At 39.2% G+C, this 21,468-nt stretch overlaps 1 pseudogene; it reads right to left on the bottom strand.

The window, feature by feature from the left end:
- Nucleotides 1-1,554: 1,554 nt before the first annotated feature.
- Nucleotides 1,555-20,616, bottom strand: LOC124910512 (annotated as a pseudogene).
- Between the last annotated feature and the right edge of the window lie 852 nt (nucleotides 20,617-21,468).

Here is a 21,468-nt window from a genome sequence, read left to right as displayed (position 1 = left end):
ATGTTATCTTCTGCAAATACACAAAGTATCTGTTTGCACCGATTTGTAAGTTGTACTTAGTTTGATATTCTTGACTTCTTTCTCTAAGTAGTCTCTTCATCGGTTTTCCGGTTGGATGCATTTCGGTTTAGGATGTCTACCGGTTTGATATTCAACCTGATAACTTCAGGTTTGTTCATTTGCTTCTTCTGGCCGGTTTGATATTCAACCTGATAACTTCTGGTTTATTCATTTGCTCCTTTTGGCCGGTTTGATATTCAACCTGATAACTTCAGGTTTGTTCATTTTCTCCTTCTGGCCGGTTTGATATTCAACCTGATAACTTCAGGTTTGTTCATTTGCTCCTTCTGGCCGGTTTAATATTCAATCTGATAACTTCAGGTTTGTTCATTTTCTCCTTCTGGCCGGTTTGATATTCAACCTGATAACTTCAGGTTTGTTCATTTTCTCCTTCTGGCCGGTTTGTTATTCAACCTGATAACTTCAGGTTTGTTCATTTGCTCTTTTTGGACGGTTTGATATTCAACCTGATAACTTCATGTTTGTTCATTTGCTCCTTCTGGCCGGTTTGATATTCAACCTGATAACTTCAGGTTTGTTCATTTTCTCCTTCTGACCTGTTTGATATTCAACCTGATAACTTCAGGTTTGTTCATTTGCTCCTTCTGGCCGGTTTGATATTCAACCTGATAACTTCAGGTTTGTTCATTTGCTCCTTCTGACCGGTTTGATATTCAACCTGATAACTTCAGGTTTGTTCATTTGCTCCTTCTGGCCGGTTTGATATTCAACCTGATAACTTCTGGTTTGTTCATTTGCTCCTTCTGGCCGGTTTGATATTCAACCTGATATAGTTCTTGACCGTTCCTGGACAATAAGTTTATTTAAGTTAAGTTCTTTATTTGACCGGTCAATTTTATCTAACACTTATTAAATTCGTTTTACATATTGCGTAGTACACAATTGAATTGCAATTGAATCCACGCCCCACCCATGCACTACCCCACGCTCAACCCCACGCCCAACCCCACGCTAAATCCTAAACTAAAACTCTAAAAGTAATCTTGCATTTAGGTTTGTTTAGCATGTAAAAGAGAAATTGAATGATTATAACGAGAAAGGAAGAATAGAATGTGAAAGAACCTGAGGAAGCACAACATCGCTCAGCGTCGTCGGGGCTTAGTGCCGCCCTGGCTTGACGATCGTCCAGCTGGGTAAAAGTAAACAGCTGGGGCTTGGGGTAGGTGCCGAGGAAACTTTCCCACGTTAGAGGCTTGGCGATCGTCCGTCTTGGGGGGATTCCCGGCTTGGGGGGATTCCCGGCTTGGGAGAAACCGTCGCGGGTGGAAGACGGCCGTGAAGAGAGGGGAAAGAAACGAGAAGAATAAGGGGGAAAAGGAAGAAAAAAAAAAAAGGTTAGTAAAGGTAAAACTTTCAAAAATTTTAAAAAAATATTAAAAATAAAAACTGAATTTAGTAAGGTTATTTTTTAAGATTATCCTTTTTGAGAGGGTCATTTAATCCAATTTCCCCCTAATTTGCATGAGGTCATCATTGTGTAATCCTACCCTACATTGAACAGTTATAAAGATGGTGTTAACTCCTCAAAGCCAAGAAAAATCATTATGAACATGATCCTGAAAATAAAACTATGCCTGTTATTTTTCCATGGACGAAGTTTAATCCCTTCCGAAACTAAACTACCACAAACGGCAGCAAACTGTGCAGGCTTTAGACTTAACAAAATTTTATTCCGTAGGACCATTGCAAGCCAGAGTTCATTTTCTCCTCGAATTGCAGAAGTTGTTTCACCAAAGAGGAAATATCATGTGCATATTTATATCCAGTGCTCTGGCTTCATGGATGACATTGCTGACCTACAAAACAATTTGAATCATTAAATACAAAACATTAGGCGGATATGAACTAAGACATCACCATTTTAAAAAAGTAAAAAAAATATAGAAGCTCATTATGTTAATATACAGGAATTTGGAAACATTGTAAGCATGCAATTTAGGACTTTGACAAACAAGCAAAGCTAAAGAAACATGGAAGATGCAATAACTCACTTATATAATGAATCTTTCACCAATACATTCTTATATAATAATATTGCTATTGTGCAATTACCTGCATGAATTCCCTCCATCCAGAAGGCTCGATTTGCTCTATCCTGTTAAGCAAGCGACTTGATCTAGCCTTCAAGCGTTCAATCTTTTCTTCTGTGAACTTAGTCATGTCTAAAATCTTTCTAGCCTTCAAGCGTTCAATCTTTTCTTCTGTGAACTTAGTCATGTCTAAAATATTTCTATACTCCTTGAAGCCTTCCGTGCGATCATTTTCTTCAAGCGTGAAACCTTCCTCCTTTGATCTTTATAACATTCAACAGAAGACAGGTATGCTTCTGAAAACTGTACCACCTAGCAAAAGAAGTAGAAACACAATCATTACCTTTTTCTTTCCCACAAATTTAGAAGTGTTTATGAGCATTTACAGTCTGTTAAAGCATATAGACAAACCTGTCAAATTACACAAAAAGGTCAAGCCTAAAAATGAATAAAAATGGTACGTAGACAAGTTTATAAAATGTCCATTCTTAAATCAAAATGGTGTGATCCATGATCAGATTTTGTACAAATCGCAACCATGTTTAGATGCATAAATATGTGCACCTTGAGAAAATGTCGTTTACAAACATACAAGCCCTTTTAAAACAAAACTGCATTGCATCATGAAGCCTGAGTTTATATGCTATAGCATCTGTCTAGACAACTAAATGGAAAATTATCCTCATTGAGACACAATAAACTTAAATATTCACTTTGGCAATGAATATAGGGTGAAAGCAATTTTGATAGAAAAATTAAGTAAGTTAATTTTCAAACCGGCCAGAAAACTAAACTACTATTAACTCTTATGTGCAGGAACAGATCAACTTGCATAAACCGGATGAAGAACATATCCAAGTAATCCGGCTCCAGATGATCAAGTCATGATCAAGAGGAACCGACCTCAACACTCTCAACAGACCGGCTAGCAAAGAAAAATTTACATCCCAGCCGGATTATACTATGAAAGAGCCAACCGGGAACAAAGAACTACAAAGATGACGCAATATGACAAAATAGACGTGTCTTGGAGAAATAAAAGACAATGATGATTCACAGATCCGGATCAGAAGCATGCGATAAAGACAATGATGATTCACAGATCCTACTCAGACAGCCGGAAGGTGCATGTCTGACACGTGTCCAAATCTGCAAACCGGTTACGTCATCCATACCTGAGAGGTATATGCATGCTTGCCAAGTGTCAGGAAGTTGAAACGTGCAAGCAACCTCTCTGAATCGGCGTGACCCTGAACTGACCAATCCCACGGTGAGAGACGAAAGTGACCGTTGGGATCATCTTCACTATAAAAGGAAGACGAAGCGATCTCATTAATGCAAGGTTCAGAAATACTTAAGAGAGAGAAAGAAATCTCACACACGATCCAAAATTTGTTGTCTTATTTACCGAAAGCTCTATTGTGCTAAATTATTTGTATTACATCAAGAGTGAGTTTGTGTAACCGGCGAGTAGCGAGTTAGGCTCGACCGGCAGTGTAATTGTTGTAATCTTGAAAGTTAGTGGAGATCCTTCTCATAATCTGATAAGAAGGGGTGACGTAGGAGAGTTTGCTCCGAACATTCATAAAAAATCTTGTCTCGAGTCTTTTTACTTATTTCCTGTTTATCTACCTAAAAACCGAACAAATACTAACCAAAAACATAATCCCACTTCGTAATCAAAACTGGTCTATACAAACTCCTTAAACCGACCCCTCATATAACTCATCCAAGTCGCGTGCGTTGCTTCAGACTGAAACAGACATTTACGCCCTTGAACCCGGTTCAATAGTCTGTGACAGTTTGCGTAGTGCTGAGAAAGGTTGTAGTCTTTAACCGGACTATCACCAAATTGTGTTGTGTGTTGTAAGCGACTACCCTTCCAGAAACCGGGAACACCCTGGTCCTCCAAGGGCGTCCCCGATCCTAACAAGTGGTATTAGAGCGAGGTTCTTAGCACTCAAGCAACCGAAGAAGATGGGAAGAATGACCCACAGCGACAAACCACCAATGCTAAACAGTGAAGCGTTTAGCAACTGGAAGAAACAGATGTATCTACATCTGATTACGCTGGATGATGAGATGAGCAGAGTTCTGAAGGAAGGGCCAATCAAGATCAACAAGGATAAAGACGCATGGACAACTGAAGATCGAAGACGGAGTAACCTGGAAAACCATTGCATGAGACACATCTACAAGGCTATAGATGATAACACATTGAACAAGATATCAGATTGTGACAATGCAAAGGAAGCCTGGGAGACGATCATTCAGATCCATGAAGAAAACGAAAGGACCAAGGAAATAAAATCTTGGTGGCTACTCAAAAATATGAGAACATTAGGATGAAACCGGGGGAAAAATGAAAGAATTTAGCAACCAGTTCACCAGTGTGGTCAACGAGCTGCAAACACTCGGAAAAAGATACGACTACCGGGAAGTAATTATCAAGGCCTTTAGATCACTGCCGAGCACAAGGGATATCAAAACCATGGTGATGAGGGAATCAAGCAATCTCGGGCAGATGAAACTGCATGACGTGTTTGAGGATCTAAAAGCCTACGAGTTCGAGATCAAGTCTCAGATCGAAGATGAAGCATCCACAGCAACCGCAACCAAAGCTTTGGTCACATCGGTGGAACCGGCGGTCCAAGTATCAACCGTTTCGGCTCTAGTCAAAAACGCTAATCAGATCAGTGAAGATATGATGGCGATGCTCGCTCAGAAATTTGGAAGATTCATGAAGAAGAACCAGCCGCCATCTAACAACAACTTTAATTATAATTATGTTGATAAATCAAATAAAAGATGCTATAACTGTGATGGTTTTGGACATTGCAGGTCAGAATGTAGGAAACTAAGAAGAGACGATAGAAAACCGGAAAGCAGTTATCAAGGCAACAACTACCAAGGCAACAGTATCAGGGTAACAACTACCAAGGGAATGATTATCGAAGAAATGACAATCAACGGAACGATTACCGGAGAAACGATAATCAGCAAACCGATGAAGGGAAGGAAATACAAAAAGCACTTATTGCATCCGACGGTGGAAGCGAATGGGCGTATTCCGACAACGAAAACGATGAGGAGAGAGTAACATGCTTCATGGCAAACGACGAAGAAGTATTTGATTTCTAATCTGATGAGTTTACTGAGGAAGATTTGATTTCTGCACTCAACGAAATGGTCGCTGAGTTCAGAAACATATCTGCCTACATACTGACTCCGGTGGAACATAAAACCATAGAGTCAAGTGGTTTAACTGATGAGTCATGCGAAACCACAGTGTATGAACCGACTAAACTATCCTCAGAAAATGAGGAGACAATTCAACCGGTAACTGAATTAGATGAACGAACACTGTATGTTACGGCTGCGTGGGAAAGATCTCGTAAAGCCATAGATCAGATGTGTAATTATAAAAGACATCCTAAGTGTAGATTTGGTATTGGATATAAACAAAACAAATCAAACGAACCAAATCAACCTAAAGGGATGAAACTCACAAAAGACAATCTTCCATTTATAAGATTTGTCAAGAGCTCTTCAACCAACAATGAGGCAGAAACTATCATAAAACCAAAACTAAAATACGTAAGTCCAACTGAATCAGAAAAATGGTTTCATTCTGAGAGAAGGAAAACCAACCGGACAGAAAATAAACAAAATAAAACAAGTACATCTCGACCTCAAAAACACTCATCACCGCGATATAAGGCATTCTTGAGCAAGGATCAAGAAGTTAAGCCGAATACCATAAGAACAGACACTGGGAAGGTGATCCGACTCATTCAAGTCTGGATCCCAAAGGGACTAATCAACCATGGACCCAGCTGAATGTGGGTACCAAAAATGTGTAAATATTTTTATTTTACAGGTTAGGAGAAGCAACCGGCTAAAGAACTCGGAATGGTATCTGGACAGTGGATGCTCAAGACACATGACCGGCAACGATGAGCTACTAGCAGACATCACCTATGAAACCGGAGCAGTTATAACATTTGGTGACAACTCAAAAGGTAGAACCGTGGGCAAGGGTAAGATTGTTTATGGTAACCTGTCTATAAATAACGTACTATTGGTAGAAAACCTGTATTTCAACTTGTTAAGCATCAGTCAGATGTGTGATGTAGGATACAAAGTTGAGTTTCATAGGAATGCATGCTTAGTTAAAAATCATCAAAATGACATTCTATTAACCGGTAACCGAATGGGAAACATCTACAAAGTTGATTGGAAAACTAATTTTGAAAAACTGGTATGCATGATAGCGGGAAACGATCCAAACTGGCTCTAGCACAAACGGCTAAACCATTTAAATTTCAAAACAATAAATTTCATATGCTCTAGAGAATTAGTTCACGGTTTTCCAAATGTCAAGTTTTCAAAAGATAAAGAATGTGCTGCATGTCAAATGGGTAAACAAATAAAGTCATCTTTCAAAAGTAAAGGAAATCATCAATCTGAACGACGCTTAGAACTCCTGCATATGGATCTGTTTGGTCCGGTTAGAGTAACTAGTCTAGGAGGCATGCCATATACCATGGTAGTTATTGATGATTATTCTAAATTTACTTGAGTAACATTTCTAGCTTCTAAGAATCAAGCAACACCAAACTTGATAAAACTGATTTTGAGAATACAAAATGAAAAATCTACTCGAATAAACAAAATCAGAAGTGATAGAGGAACTGAGTTTACAAACAGCAGATTAACTACTTTTCTTGATGATTCCGGTATTAGACACGAGTTGTCTAGTGCTAGAACTCCTCAACAAAACGGCCTGGCTGAGAGAAGAAACCGAACTCTCAAGGAAGCCGCAAGGTTAATGATAGCCGATTCGGGTATTGCTCAAAAATTTTGGGCTGAGGCTATCAACACCGAATGTTACACTCAAAACCGGTCTCTAGTAACTAAACGTTTTTCAAAAACTCCTTTTGAGATTTACTATGATCGAATTTCAAACATACGGTATTTTCGAAATTTTGGTAGTAAATGTTTTGTTCACAACAACGACAAAAATTATTTGACTGCTTTTGATGCTAAATCCGATAAAGGAATAATGTTGGGATACTCAACTGTAAGTAAAGCATATAGGATATATAATACTAGGACTTTAACAGTTGAAGAAACATCTCACGTTGTTTTTGATGAATCGGTTGAACGAAACACTGCATTACCCTTCGACCTTCACAACAGAATGGAAAATCTCAATATCTATTCTGATGATGAAGATGAGGTCTCGGTCTTTAGACGATTTATCAATGATCAAGCGGTTGATGCTGGATCTCAGCCTGTTCAAGCTGTTTTACCGCAAAAAGTTGACTCTTCAGTTTCAACTGAAGAAATCGGTCGGTCCGACTCTGTTCGGCCTACCGATCAGTCTAACCTTGATCAGCCAACCGAAAGCTTGGAAGACACGTCTCGGATAAACCTCAGAAAGAACAAAAATCATCCTCTTGAACTAGTAATAGGTAACATATCCTCACCCGTCCGAACTAGGCAACAGAATTTGGAACACTATGAAAACTCAGCTTTCATATCACAAATTGAGCCGAAAAAGGTGGATGAAGCATTGTCAGATCCCGACTGAATCCTAGAAATGCAAGAGAAACTAAACGAGTTTGAGAGAAATAAAGTCTGGTACCTAGTCCCTAGACCGAAAAACAAACCGGTTATAGGAACACGATGGGTATTTAGAAATAAACTCAATGAAGACGGTTTAGTTACGAGAAACAAGGCCCGATTAGTGGCTCAAGACTACAAACAGGAAGAAGGTGTTGATTTTGAAGAATCATTTGCCCCTGTAGCTAGACTTGAGGCAATTAGAATATTTCTAGCATATGCAGCTTTCAAAAATTTCAAAGTTTTTCAAATGGATGTTAAAAGCGCTTTTCTAAACTGTAAGGTAAATGAAGAGGTGTATGTTAATCAACCTCCAGGTTTTAAAAACTCAGAATACGAAAATCACGTTTACCAGTTAAACAAAGCCTTTTACGGTTTGAAACAGGCTCCAAGAGCTTGATATGACACATTAACGCAATTCTTATTTAACCACAAGTTTACAATAGGTTCAGTCGATAAAACACTTTTCAAATTTGAGAAAAAGGAACACATATTACTTGTTCAAATATATGTTGATGATATTATTTTTGGATCAACCGATCCAAAGTTATGTGATAAATTCTCGAAAATGATGACTGACAAATTTCAAATGAGTATGATGGGAGAACTGAGTTTCTTCCTAGGACTTCAGGTCAAACAGATTGAAACCGGAACGTTCATAAGCCAGCCAAAGTACACAGTCGAACTGCTAAAGAAATTTGGAATGGATACATGTGCTGAGGCGGCTACACCAATGAGCTTTTCCGTAAAATTAGACAAAGATGAGGCTGGTCAAGCCGTTGACATCACAACATATCGGGGAATGATTGGATCCTTGCTCTACTTAACAGTCAGCCAACCAGACATATTGTTTGCTGTTGGAGTATGCGGGAGATTTCAAGTCAACCCAAAACAATCACATTACACCGCAGCTAAAAGAATATTGAAATATCTGAAGGAAACTCAAGATGTTGGACTTTGGTACCCAAAAGATTCAAGCTTCAATCTCATAAGTTACTCAGACACGAATTACGCATGATGCAAAATCGATAGAAAGAGTACAAGTGGAACTTATCAATTCCTGGGTGACCGGCTCGTTACATGGAGCAGGAAGAAACAAACTTCAGTTGCAACATCAACCGCAGAGGCAGAGTACCTAGCAGCCGGAAGCTTTTGTGCACAACTCCTTTGGATCCAACAACAACTAAGGGATTTCGGAGTAATAGTTGAAGAATCACCAATATTTTGTGACAACACCAGTGCGATAGAGATAACATACAATCCGGTGCTGCACTCACGAACGAAACACATTGACATAAGACATCCATCCGGGAGCATGTTCTAGAGAAGCACATCCGGATGGAATATGTCTCAACTGAGCAACAAGTCGCTGGCATCTTCACCAAACCGCTACATGAAGCTAAGTTCTCTCATTTAAGAAATATTCTAGGACTTACCGATATCAAGCAACTTATACCATGATCATACATGCATACTGTTTACATACATCATCATGAAAAACCGGGATATGCGTTCAGGGAGAAGCCCTCGCTTCTCAAACCATATTCAAATAGGTCATTAAATATTCAAGGATGTTAACCGAGAGGAAGTCTCCGGTTATGCCTGATTATTTCATGATGTCAAACTACATGTATACTTACTACGCGGTTTAAATGATCTGACAGAAGTGGATAAACTTAATCCAAAGTTGAACAAATGTTGATGTGATTCAACATTTCTTCACATCGGAATAAAACATCCAATTAAAACCGGTCACGGAAAACCGATTAGTACAAATGCATTTTGGTTTAGATAAACTAAACTTTTCTGGTTAACTTGGGATAACCAATCGCGTTCTCATGCATAACTTGAAAAATGAAGCATGTAATTAATAAAATAGTTTACCTCAATCGAGATGACGACATGTGTCCATCATCAAGAGAGGGAGACTAACATCTTGTCAATAATTTATTGTCATCATGAATATCTTAGTAATGATTAACTTTGCATTGGAAATAAACATTATACACTTCAACAAGTTAAAGACTATTAACTAATCGATGACATCACTAAGCATGCTTAGCCTATTGATTTAGCCGAACCCCTGGCTATATAAACAACCCTTTAATCCTCACAACACTTCACAAAATTCACTATTCACAAAAAAAAAAATCTTGAGCTAAAACTATCTCAAGACCATGAACTCCGATCCACTTGCAAAGAAAATCTTGTTGGTTGATTTTAATTCTATCTACCAATACGAAGACCATGAAGTCAAAGACATGTTCTTAGTCGTTGAAAGAAGCGGGCTAATAGAAATTTTGGAGAACAGATTCATCATCGACTACTTGGTAGTCGATGAGTTCTTCGAAACTGCAAAAGAGGTGCACCGAGATATAATCGTGGCACGGGTCTATGGTAAATCTTTCCTATTCAGCGAGACGGATTTCGCTGAATACTACGGTTTACCCACTGAAGGGGTAACCGACCTTACTTACTCCCCGATGACCATTGAAGAAATGTGTCATCGGTTCTCCAACTCTAACACCCCGGTTAAACCCTGGGGTGCTAAAAGCCAACTATCTCACAAGTACCAAATTCTATGTGAGATTTTGGAAAAGTCAGTTCTGGGTAGAGAGAAAAGCTACTAATACACCCAGAGGCTCTTTGAGATGATGATTGCCGTCACGGTTGGGACACCGGTAAACTGGTCCTGGATCATCTTCAGCAACCTGAAGAAGATGATTCTCTCAAACAAAACCGGTTATGCTCCTCAGCTAAGCGGTTTCTGTGCTAGTCTGGACATCCACTCCGGACCTTTCGTCACTCTTCATCCAAAGCATGTGCTCATGAAGGAGAGAATCCAAGAGCTGATCGACCGGTGGGAAGCAGCAAAAGCCAAGAGGAATCAAGCTGTCGGTTCATCTAATGTTTAAACCCTCTTCATCTCTTTTCCAATCCACCAAACCGGTAATTTTGTTGTACTACCAATTTGGTACGTTTTATTAATGAAAAATCATTTCTTTCCCCTTCGATCAAAAAACAAAGGAATCCTAAAGAAATAACCAACATTAAATGCGTTGTATCAAACCAAATCAAATCAGTCTTGAAAATGAAATATTTGCTTTCCAAGAAGCACGCTTGATCCGATTAGACCAGACAAGCATTTATCCTCTTGAAAACTGATTAGGCATTTATGACTAGACATAAACGGTTTGATTTTTCAAATATTCTCAATAAATGCAATCAACCGCCCACACTATAAAAAGGAACCCATCCTTCTTTATCAAATCACACTTCAAATAATTCTCTCTCTAAGTTCGAAACTTCAAAAATCTCATTCACTCCTTGCTAATATCTTCTTCCAAAATGAATGCCGAATTGAGAAACACAATCATTGTCGATTTCCGTGAAATGAGGAACGCCCGGTTTCACGAAACCATATTCTCACCGATTGTAGAATTGGGGCTGCAAAGATTTCTTGAGGATTCAGACACCATCCTCGAAGAGGAGGTGTACGAATTTTTCAACAACGGGCATATTCTTGATGATGGTAGCATAAGGACCATCATTAACGGAAGATTTCTTCGGATCACCGAAGAACACTTTGCTCATTTCTTCGAACTTCCAACCGAAGGATTTTCGGACTTCCCAACGCCGTACTTTTCGGCTAAGGAAGACTATGCCTTCATCTTCTCTTGCTCCATTTATCCGGTCGATGACCACGGAGAGAAGGATGATCTTGCTCCTCAATATCAAGTCTTTCATGACTTGGTCCAGCGGTCTATCATGGGCTGAATGCCTAACCAAAACTACAATCGGGAGGCTTTCGACATCATGATAGCCATCGTCCGAAAATCGCCCATAAACTGGGCTACCTATCTCTTCAACAACTTGAAGAAACTTATCTCTGCTCCAAGGGGAAGGATCGACTTCGCTCCCCAAATCACCCGATACTTGGAGGTTCATCGTCGCAACCTCGGGCTCGGTGTTCCTGTCGGACCGGCCAACACAATGACTCTATCCATGCTGAATAGATGGATATCAAGGATTGGGGAACGAACAACCGACAAAACCGTGGACAAATGGGTTGACAAAATGATCGAGGGGGAGTGGCTTGATCTTCTCTAAGTTTATGTACTTTCCGGTTATCTGGTCATTTTATTGTAAGACTAGACATCCATTTAATGTCTTTCCGCTTCGGCTTTATTAATAAAACTTCATATTTCTAAGTATCCGGTTTTCACATAAGTTTCCTTCTGGTTCTATCCTAACTAAACAAATTCTTGTTAATCAAAGCTTCCGGTTAACAACATTTTCGGTAAATCAAAATATCAAACAAAATCTGAAAAAAAAATTCAAAATTTACCGCACACGATTTACCGCCCACAGTTACTCTCCGCAATTACCGCCTAGAGTTACTGTAGTAAATTTTGGAGGGAAATTGGCGCCAAAACACAAACCAAGTGACGGTTCAACTTCTAACCGTTTAGAACCGCTCCCTATATAAATCTAAAACAGTTCATTATTTACAAAAGCTTTCTCTCTCTAAAATCTTAAACTCTCTCTTGATTTCTGATTCTCTTTGATCTTCATCTTCTTTGCTCATAATCTTGCCATGAATCTAGATAAAGCACCGTTTCAATACATGTTGCAGGTCAATTTCAACGATATCGATGAACACGCTGCGGGAACACAAGGCTGTGTTGCAATCCTTGAGAGATTCGGGGTTGGAAACGTATCTTTCTGGCCCGTTCGTCGTGCATCCAACGGAAGTTGAAGAGTTCTTGACGACGGCGACTCTAACGAAGAGGACGGTCTCCTCCACTATGAACGGTAAGGTGGTTAATGTAACGGAAGAAATCTTCTCGGAAGCACTCGGTTTGCCGAATACCGGGCTGGACTTTAAAACAAGCTTGACAGATGCAAAATCTAACGTCGTCCAGCTAGCTATATCAATTGATGACAAGGATCTGGTGATTCACTCCAGCCGGAAGAACAAACTCAAGCCGGAGTTCAGATGGCTGGTGAATATAATTTCGAGATCACTTCAGGGTAGAGGAGTCAACTTCGACAACCTGACAAAGTTGAAACTGAAGATGCTGATGGCAATTGTCCGCGGTGACAAGATTGACTGGGGAACCGTTCTGTTCGAACAGTTCTGCGAGATGGTGGTGAAGAAAGATGGTCGGGTTCAGGCATATGCAATGCAGATAGGGAAGATCCTTCAATTTCTTCAAGTTGAACTCAGTGAAGGTGCACCGCTCCCATCCGGTAATGTTCTAAACTCTGAACAGATGAGCAAAAGCACTACTAAAGCGGCTAGGCCGAAGACATCTAGGACCAAGTCCTCGAAAGGAACCAGTTCGTCTGCACCGGCTGGTGAAAGTTCAAAACAAGTCGATCCTAAGGAAAAGGCGGTTCAAACCGAAGTCCCGCAGAAAAGGGAAGAGAGAAGAAGTCAGCGAAGAAAAGCACCCAGAAACCGGCAAATTCCAAGAAAACTCTATCCTCGGACAATTCACCAAAGAGAACCGCAGATCTATTTCAGCCGACCCCAATCAACACAGTCCATCCCAACCCAGCCGATTCCCCATCATCAAGGCAAGCCGAACCCTCGGGGATCAAGAAACTCAGTCAAAGTCGAAGGAAATCCGACTACAGAGGTTAGTATTCATTCCGAAAACTCCAAGTCCCCTATCAAAAATCTCGATGAAATAATGGCCGACGTGGGCTTAAGAACCTCAGAGGTCATAGTGGACGTAGTCCAAACAATTGTTCATGAAACAGAAGATGATGTGACAAGTCTTCTCAAGCCAACTGATCAGGTTGAAGCAACCGGTCAACCCGAAATCCATCCGGTCGAAGAAACGGCCAACACAGAAAACATGACCCCTCCGACTCAAGAGGGAAATAACGAAGAAAGAGAACCATCCGGTTCCGTTGGAGGTAAATCTGTTCCAACCGAATCAACTATTCAACCGGCTCAAGACGGGCAGACGAATCCACCGATCACACCTGAAGGTCCATCTTAGGTCAGCAAAGGCAAAGAAGTTCAAGTTAAGGATTCTCCGGTGAGAGGAGAAAGTACGCTGCAAACCGGCTCACAAACTGAAATTGTGTCCGAAGCCGAGGTCCCCATTTCAGCAGAGGAAGAAGAGGAAATGTTTCAGAAGTTCATCCAGGATATGAACAAGGAAGCTGAAGAGCTAGCCTCACCGTACCACTTATGGGTCAAGCTGCGTTGTGAAACGAAGCTATCAGACATGATTCCCGATCTTAGCGGTAACGAGTATTGGGAGAAACTCGTAGCCTTAGAAGAAGAAGCTCTCAAGGTAACGGGTACCGACATAATCCAAGCCGCATACGCCAAAACAATTGTGATTCAAGAATACGCCAAGTTGCAGGAAGTAGATTATGCCATGAAGAAGGCAGAAGGGGCAGATCTAACTCCAATAGAGTTAAAGATGCTTGAGCGGTTTCATACGGTACGGAATGATCTCACACATAATGTTGACCGGCTCGAAACAGAATGGAGAGACGTGTGCAAACATGTCTTAACGCATGCCGATCACTTTCGAAGCAAACCCATTTATCATACCGGAGAGTCATCTAAGACAGCAGAAAACCGGAGCAGAGTTCCTCCACAGACTGATCAGGCTCCAGGACTTGAGCAAATGAAGGGAGTAGTTGTTGACACAATTATCTCTTGTCTTCACAAGTACAGCATTGCTACAGATGAGAAAATTGCAACCGTTCAAACCAATCTGACCGAAACCGTCCGAGCATCTATTCACTCTGAGATTGTAGAAACAGTTCAAACGTCAATCAAGTTAATGATCGCCGAATCTATTCAAACCGAAACCGCTCCTATACTTGAAATGATGCAGGCTATTGCAGCTCAGATTGAGGAGTTGTCTAAACTGCAAGCTGATAAGGCTCAAGAACAGATTCGTGCTGATGCCGAAACAGCCAAGAGACTTCAAGATGAAGACGAGGCTAGGGAACGGTTGAGAAAAGAAATCGAAGAAAAAGATCATGAGTTGGCCAATCAATGCAATGAGGAAGAAAAGGCTGTCCAAACGGAATCCACACCGGCACAAGCCTCTCACTCTATGAAAACAAGGAACAAGAACAAGCGTAAGGCGGTCTTGACCTTGATGAAACAGGTGGAACGAAGCGGTTTAGAAGATCTTCAACCGGAAGGACAATTTGAACAACATCTAGATGAAGAAGAAGAGGAAGATGCTACACGACTTAACCGGCGAAAGAAGAAAGCAGTTGAAACATCAAACACACTTCCTAGCTTCGGTTCGATCATTGCCCAATCATCTCGCCCACCCAGACTAGTAAGCGGCGGCTTCGGGTTCAACAAGCGAACTCCCGGTATATCAAGTGTATTTACCGGATGGCAAATTGACGCAGAAAGGAGGGAACGGGAATGGAAGGCAAAAGAGGAAGGAGGAAAGGAAGAAGAAAGAGAAAGAAAATGGGAGATCATCCAATCCTTAGCTCACTTTTACTTTATGAACAATTTACTTATACTATTTATTGGCGTCTTTGTTTCAGAACTAAGTTAATTTTCTTAATATCTCAAAATAATGATTTCAATATATACCCTTTGACAAATCAACGTGTTTTGAAATTTTTCTTAGAAAAACATCAAAAAGGGAGAAATCGTTAAACACATTTTTCAAACCGGCCATACATTACGATTTTTGAATATTTATTCTAAATAATCAAAAAGGGAGAAATTGATAGAAAAATTAAGTTAATTTTCAAACCGGCCATACATTACGATTTTTGAATATTTATTCTAAATAATCAAAAATGGAGAAATTGATAGAAAAATTAAGTAAGTTAATTTTCAAACCGGCCAGAAAACTAAACTACTATTAACTCTTATGTACAGGAACAGATCAACTTGCATAAACCGGCTGAAGAACATATCAAAGTAATCCGGCTCCAGATGATCAAGTCATGATCAAGAGGAACCGACCTCAACACTCTCAACAGACCGGCTAGCAAAGAAAAATTTACATCCCAGCCAGATTATACTATGAAAGAGCCAACCGAGAACAAAGAACTACAAAGATGACGCAATATGACGAAATAGACGTGTCTTGGAGAAATAAAAGAAGATAAGATCCGGATCAGAAGCATGCGATAAAGACAATGATGATTCACAGATCCGACTTAGACAACCGGAAGATGCATGCCTGACACGTGTCTAAATCTGTAAACCGGTTACGTCATCCATACCTGAGAGGTATATGCATGCTTGCCAAGTGTCAGGAAGTTGAAACGTGCAAGCAACCTCTCTAAACCGGCGTGACCCTGAACTGACCAATCCCACGGTGAGAGAAGAAAGTGACTGTTGGGATCATCTTCACTATAAAAGGAAGACGGAGCGATCTCATTAATGCAAGGTTCAAAAATACTTAAGAGAGAGAAAGAAATCTCACGCGCGATCCAAAATTTGTTGTCTCATTTACCAAAAGCTCTATTGTGCTAAATTATTTGTATTACATCTAGAGTGAGTTGGTGTAACCGGCGAGTAGCGAGTTAGGCTCGACCAGCAGTGTAATTGCTGTAATCTTGAAAGTTAGTGGAGATCCTTCTCATAATCTGAGAAGAATGGGTGACGTAGGAGGGTTTGCTCCGAACATTCATAAAAAATCTTGTCTCGAGTCTTTTTACTTATTTCCTGTTTATCTACCTAAAAACCGAACAAATACTACCAAAAACATAATCCCACTTCGTAATCAAAACCGGTCTATACAAACTCCTTAAACTGACCCCTCATATACCTCATCCAAGTCGCGTGCGTTGTTTCAGACTGAAACATACATTTCCGCCCTTGAACCCGGTTCAAGAGTCTGTGACAGTTTGCGTAGTGCTGAGAAAGGTTGTAGTTTTTAACCGGACTATCACCAAATTGTGTTGTGTGTTGTAAGCGGCTACCCTTCTAGAAACCGGGAACACCCCGATCCTCCAAGGGCGTCCCCGATCCTAACAAGTTTCTTCCTCCACACTTTCATCTCAATCAAGAAAGGAGGAATTTCACTAGTAAAAAAAGAGTCTATAGCGATTGGTCTCCCAATCGTTATTAGCCTCTAAACCAATCGCTAGAGACATAAGGCGATTGGTTATAATCCAATCGGTAGAGGTTTCCTCGTCGTTGTCTTGATTGGAAGCGGCGATTGGTATAATACCAATCGCTATAATCTTATGGCGATTGGATTAAAACCAGTCGCGATTTACCTATACTCAATGGCGATTGGTTGAACACCAATCGCAACTTCCATACAGTCTCTGGCGAATTACAGAAGACCAATCGCAACTTCCATACAGTCTCTGGCGATTGGTAATGCAACCAATCGCTACAGACTTTTTTTTTATAAAAATTAAAAAAAATTCTTCATTCATCAAAAGCTTACTTCAACACAATCTTTATAAAGTATTTGCATTCAATATAGAATATTGATGTGAAAAGAACAGCCAACAAAATCTAACCAAATTCTACAAAAGAAAAGAAAACTTGACCATATAGATGTAATAACTCACAATAGAAACAGAAGAAGGGTGGTCAGAAGCAATTAGAGGATGTAATAAGAAAAGAAAAACTAGCATCAAATACCAGTTATGCAATGGCCTACACTAAGATCTAGAAATTTAGGCATAATCTTTTCTATAGTCCCCAAGTATGCAATGGCCATACCTAACCCTCAAGAAACCACAACACCACTTTTAAGGAACATAAATATATCTTCCAAACTACATACATCATATATACAAGGTTTTACTTCTATTTATCGTTAGAAACAGTAAATCAGTGCCATGCATTATGCAATACAAAACAAAGCAGCGGTAATGGATCTCCTTTTTCATAAATTGAAAAGCATAAACTCCATGATGAAATTAAAGCACAGTATGAATACCATAGTTAGGATGAGATACAAAAAAAAGAGTGTCAAACTTACACAACTTTTGGTGATGTGCACAAGTGAAGCATTTGCCAGAAAGTATATTCAATATCCATTTGTTGCCACTACCATGAATATCATAAGAAAAAAGAGAATTCAATTAACATGGTAAACACAAACAACTCACGGGAATGACATCCTTAATGTACACATTTAAACAAAAAGGAGTAACCCCTATCCTTAGCCAATTACAAAAGTAGAAGAAACAAGAGTCAAACTGTATATCTTTGCTCTAGTCAGGTGCTACGATTTTGCATGAAGATGAAGAAATCTCAACTTGAAATGCTGGAAAAGCAGAAAGAAAGGATACTAAATCTGCATTATCAGTCTTTCTTATACCGAAATGATACTAGTATAACTGTTTGTTATCATTTCACTCAAAATTCATGAAATCTTCATATAGATGTTTGATAATCCTCCTTCAAAATACGTATTAATCATTTAGTTATTCTTAGTGCACTAAATTTCAAGTGGAAGTTCATTTGCTCATATTAAGATCACAACTGTAGTTTATTTATGACTTAAAAGCGGATAATCACAAACTTAAATTGTTGATAAATATATATATATATATAAGTAATGTATTTGGCCTATAATCCCAAAAACATCATGCATCAGCTTAGAGACAACCAAACAGATTAATCCACAGAAAAGACGTTTAATCCAACTAGTCAATTCATGATTTCAAATAGCACAAATTGTTAAAAGTAACGAAATACATACATAGAGTGGGTATGTATGTATCATTGTAGCAAACGGGAAAAAGAGCAATGTTGAGTTTTTTTAGCTGCGTAAGGTTTTTGTCTCTAACGCAATCAAGCGAGATTTGAACCTCACGACCAGTTGTTTTGTTGAATTTCTTTAGCTGCATAATGTTGAGTACTTATCAATAATAACTTCCTGTTCTAGCTGTTTTGTTTGATAAGCAAAGACACGTAGAATCAAGAAACAAAACAGACAAATATGTTCATAGTATCGAAAATTAAAACTAAACAAAAGAAAAAACTTCAATTTCACACTCTTTAGCATGAAGTTAAACTAAATCGAGGTACGTACGAACCAGGGGCAATCGCAGATGCAGGACCTAACAGAAGAAGGAAGGAGAAGAGAATCGGAAGAAGAAGGTCGCCTTCAGCTAACGAGTGATCTTCGTTCAATCGATTGGTTTTATAAAATCCGGATAAAATCGAGTCCAATCGAAGGCTAGACAGTTGCTATGAATCGTCTGGAAACCCTAATCCACCAGAGGTACAATCCGCGTCTGTTGTTGATCCCAGAAGATGCTCCTTTCTTCTATTCGACCTTCATTTCAACGGTTTTGTTGATTCGAAGATTTGCGTCTGACTTCTATTCGACCTTCATTCATCAAATTGGATCTCAGAGATTTCAACGGTGAGTCGAAGATGAAGATGGGATTGGTAGCATTGAATCACCTCGTCTGCAACTTAACTTAGCAATCGATTGGTTTCACCTCATATCTTTTCGATCTTCGTCCTTCCTTCAGTTGGATCGGCAAGAAAAGCATAAAGAAGAGTTTTCCAGACCAAAGAAGAAAGAAAATCCGGATAGGTTTAAAAATATATGAACAGCTAGCTGTTATAAACATTCTTTGTAAAATCAAGTTTTCTTTCTTCTACTCATCATGAAAAGTAAGCCCTAAATATATATGCAGCAGATGTTAATGGAAGAAGTTAAACTTGCATATTATTTATAATTTATACAGTTCCAATTTCCAAAGACATCAATTTGTTTGTGATGAGAGTACATATGTATTATGAAAAAGAAAATGTTGAACTATGTTAACTTGGGGATATATGAATGTCTATTTGAGTTGTAATTTTTCTATGTTCTGATTGGAAATGCATATTGCGGGGAAGTAGTAAAGGTCTTATAATAATAAAATATGTGGTTGGACTTTGATTTCTTTGCTATCTTTATTTGATTGAGCTAATTAATGTTTGGCTGAGAAAATGAGATTTGATGGTGACTGGCAGCATCAGCAGATGCAGCTTGATTGTAAGAAATTAGAACATAAAAGTCAAATAATCCAAACTCAACTGACATTTGCCTACTACACTTTCAAGCACATTTTCAAGAAATATAACATGCCCAACTCTTGCAGTAGCAAGTTCATCCTGAAGCCACCTAACTAAATGCATAAACCAAAATTAACAAAAAGTCTTACTTTGTATGTTTTCTCTACAATTTCTCAAATGTTCAGAAAGAGGCAATGGACAATGTTATTTAAGAATTAAGACAGCAGCAAGACCACTTCTTATTTTCATCATATTTGATTACAACCGTTCATGTCAAGTTCTTCCTAAAATCTCGCAATAATCAAATTCCATAATCCACAGCCAAAGCCAGTTTCAAATTGAACAAACAATAAAGATGAAAGATACACCAGATTGAATCACAACATTCGAATTTTATTCTCGCATAGAAACATGATAAATACACAAGGGATTATAGACTTACGATATGAAATGCTGCTCAAGAATTCCGCACGAAGATTAAAACCCAAGTACAACCCGCGTCTGTTGCAGAATATGAAACGTCTGACTTCTATTCGACCATTCATCAAATCGCCATTCTATAAACGTCTGTTGTAGAAGATGAAACCCTAATCCACCGGAGGTTCAGAATTCCATTCTCAGAAGATGAAACCCTAATCCACCGCGTCTGTTGCTGGGAATCTCCGGAGCTGTTGCTGTGAGTCGGAAGAGGAGGTTCAGAAGATGAAACGTCTGTCGAAGATTTGGGAATCGAAGATCTAAGACTTCGACTAGTACTCTGTTCGATTTGGGAATCTCCGGAGCTAAGAAGAAAAGTAAAGTAGTTTCCAAACGAAAGAAGAAAGTAAAGTTGTTTTAAAAAGGAAACCGTGATTGGATGCTTATCCAATCGCCATTCTATAAAATACCAGCGAGTGGCTTCTTTTCCAATCGCGGTTAATGTCTAGCAGCGATTGGTTTTATAACCAATCGTTTTCATTCAAGCTAGTAGCGATTGGTTAAAGGACCAATCGTCATTATAAGGGTAGTTGCGATTGGATTTAATTCCAATCGCCATTATGAACACCATTATGAACAGTAGTAACGATTATTCTAAACTCAATCGCCAAGTTTGCTAGCTATTTACCCTTTTTTTTACTAGTGTTTGCACCGGATAGGACGTATTCGAGATGATCAAATCTAATATTTTTGTTTTCCTTTCGGGTTGATCTTTGACTTCTAAAAAGTGAACATTCTTCGTGTTCACAGTTTTTAATTCATAAAAGTTGACCTTCTTTAAACTAAAAGAAGAAGAAGGGTAAAGCAGCAAAAGAAACAGTTGTAACTTCTTTGTTTCTTGTTAATAACTGTATCTTACTTCATCATCTTCAGAGAGAGAGCTCAGAACAGGAACATTTAAACTCCAAGACCAGGTCTCTTGTGATCCATCCATGCACCATAGGCCACCTAGTCCAGATTCGGCAACTTTTTGCCACTTAATTGGCTCCTTATCAAATAACCTTGCCATAATGTCCCGTGGCAGAGCATCTCCATGAGCCAATGCTACATTTGGAAAACCTACTTTATATACTGTTTTAATCCAATTCTCTATAAAAAGATACCAAGAATTGTCTGAACTAAAAGCCTAAACCCTAAACTAAAACCATAAAACCTTCCTACTCAACATGCAAAAACAGTAAAATCATCGGGAAGAGTCGAACTAACCTAAAAAATGTTAGGCAAACGTCGGGGAGACGGGCTCAGCGTCTC

The sequence above is a fragment of the Impatiens glandulifera genome, chromosome 7, assembly GCF_907164915.1.
Source record: "Impatiens glandulifera chromosome 7, dImpGla2.1, whole genome shotgun sequence".
In the NCBI taxonomy this organism is placed as follows: Eukaryota; Viridiplantae; Streptophyta; class Magnoliopsida; order Ericales; family Balsaminaceae; genus Impatiens; species Impatiens glandulifera.
This window is presented reverse-complemented; position numbering and strand designations above follow the sequence as displayed.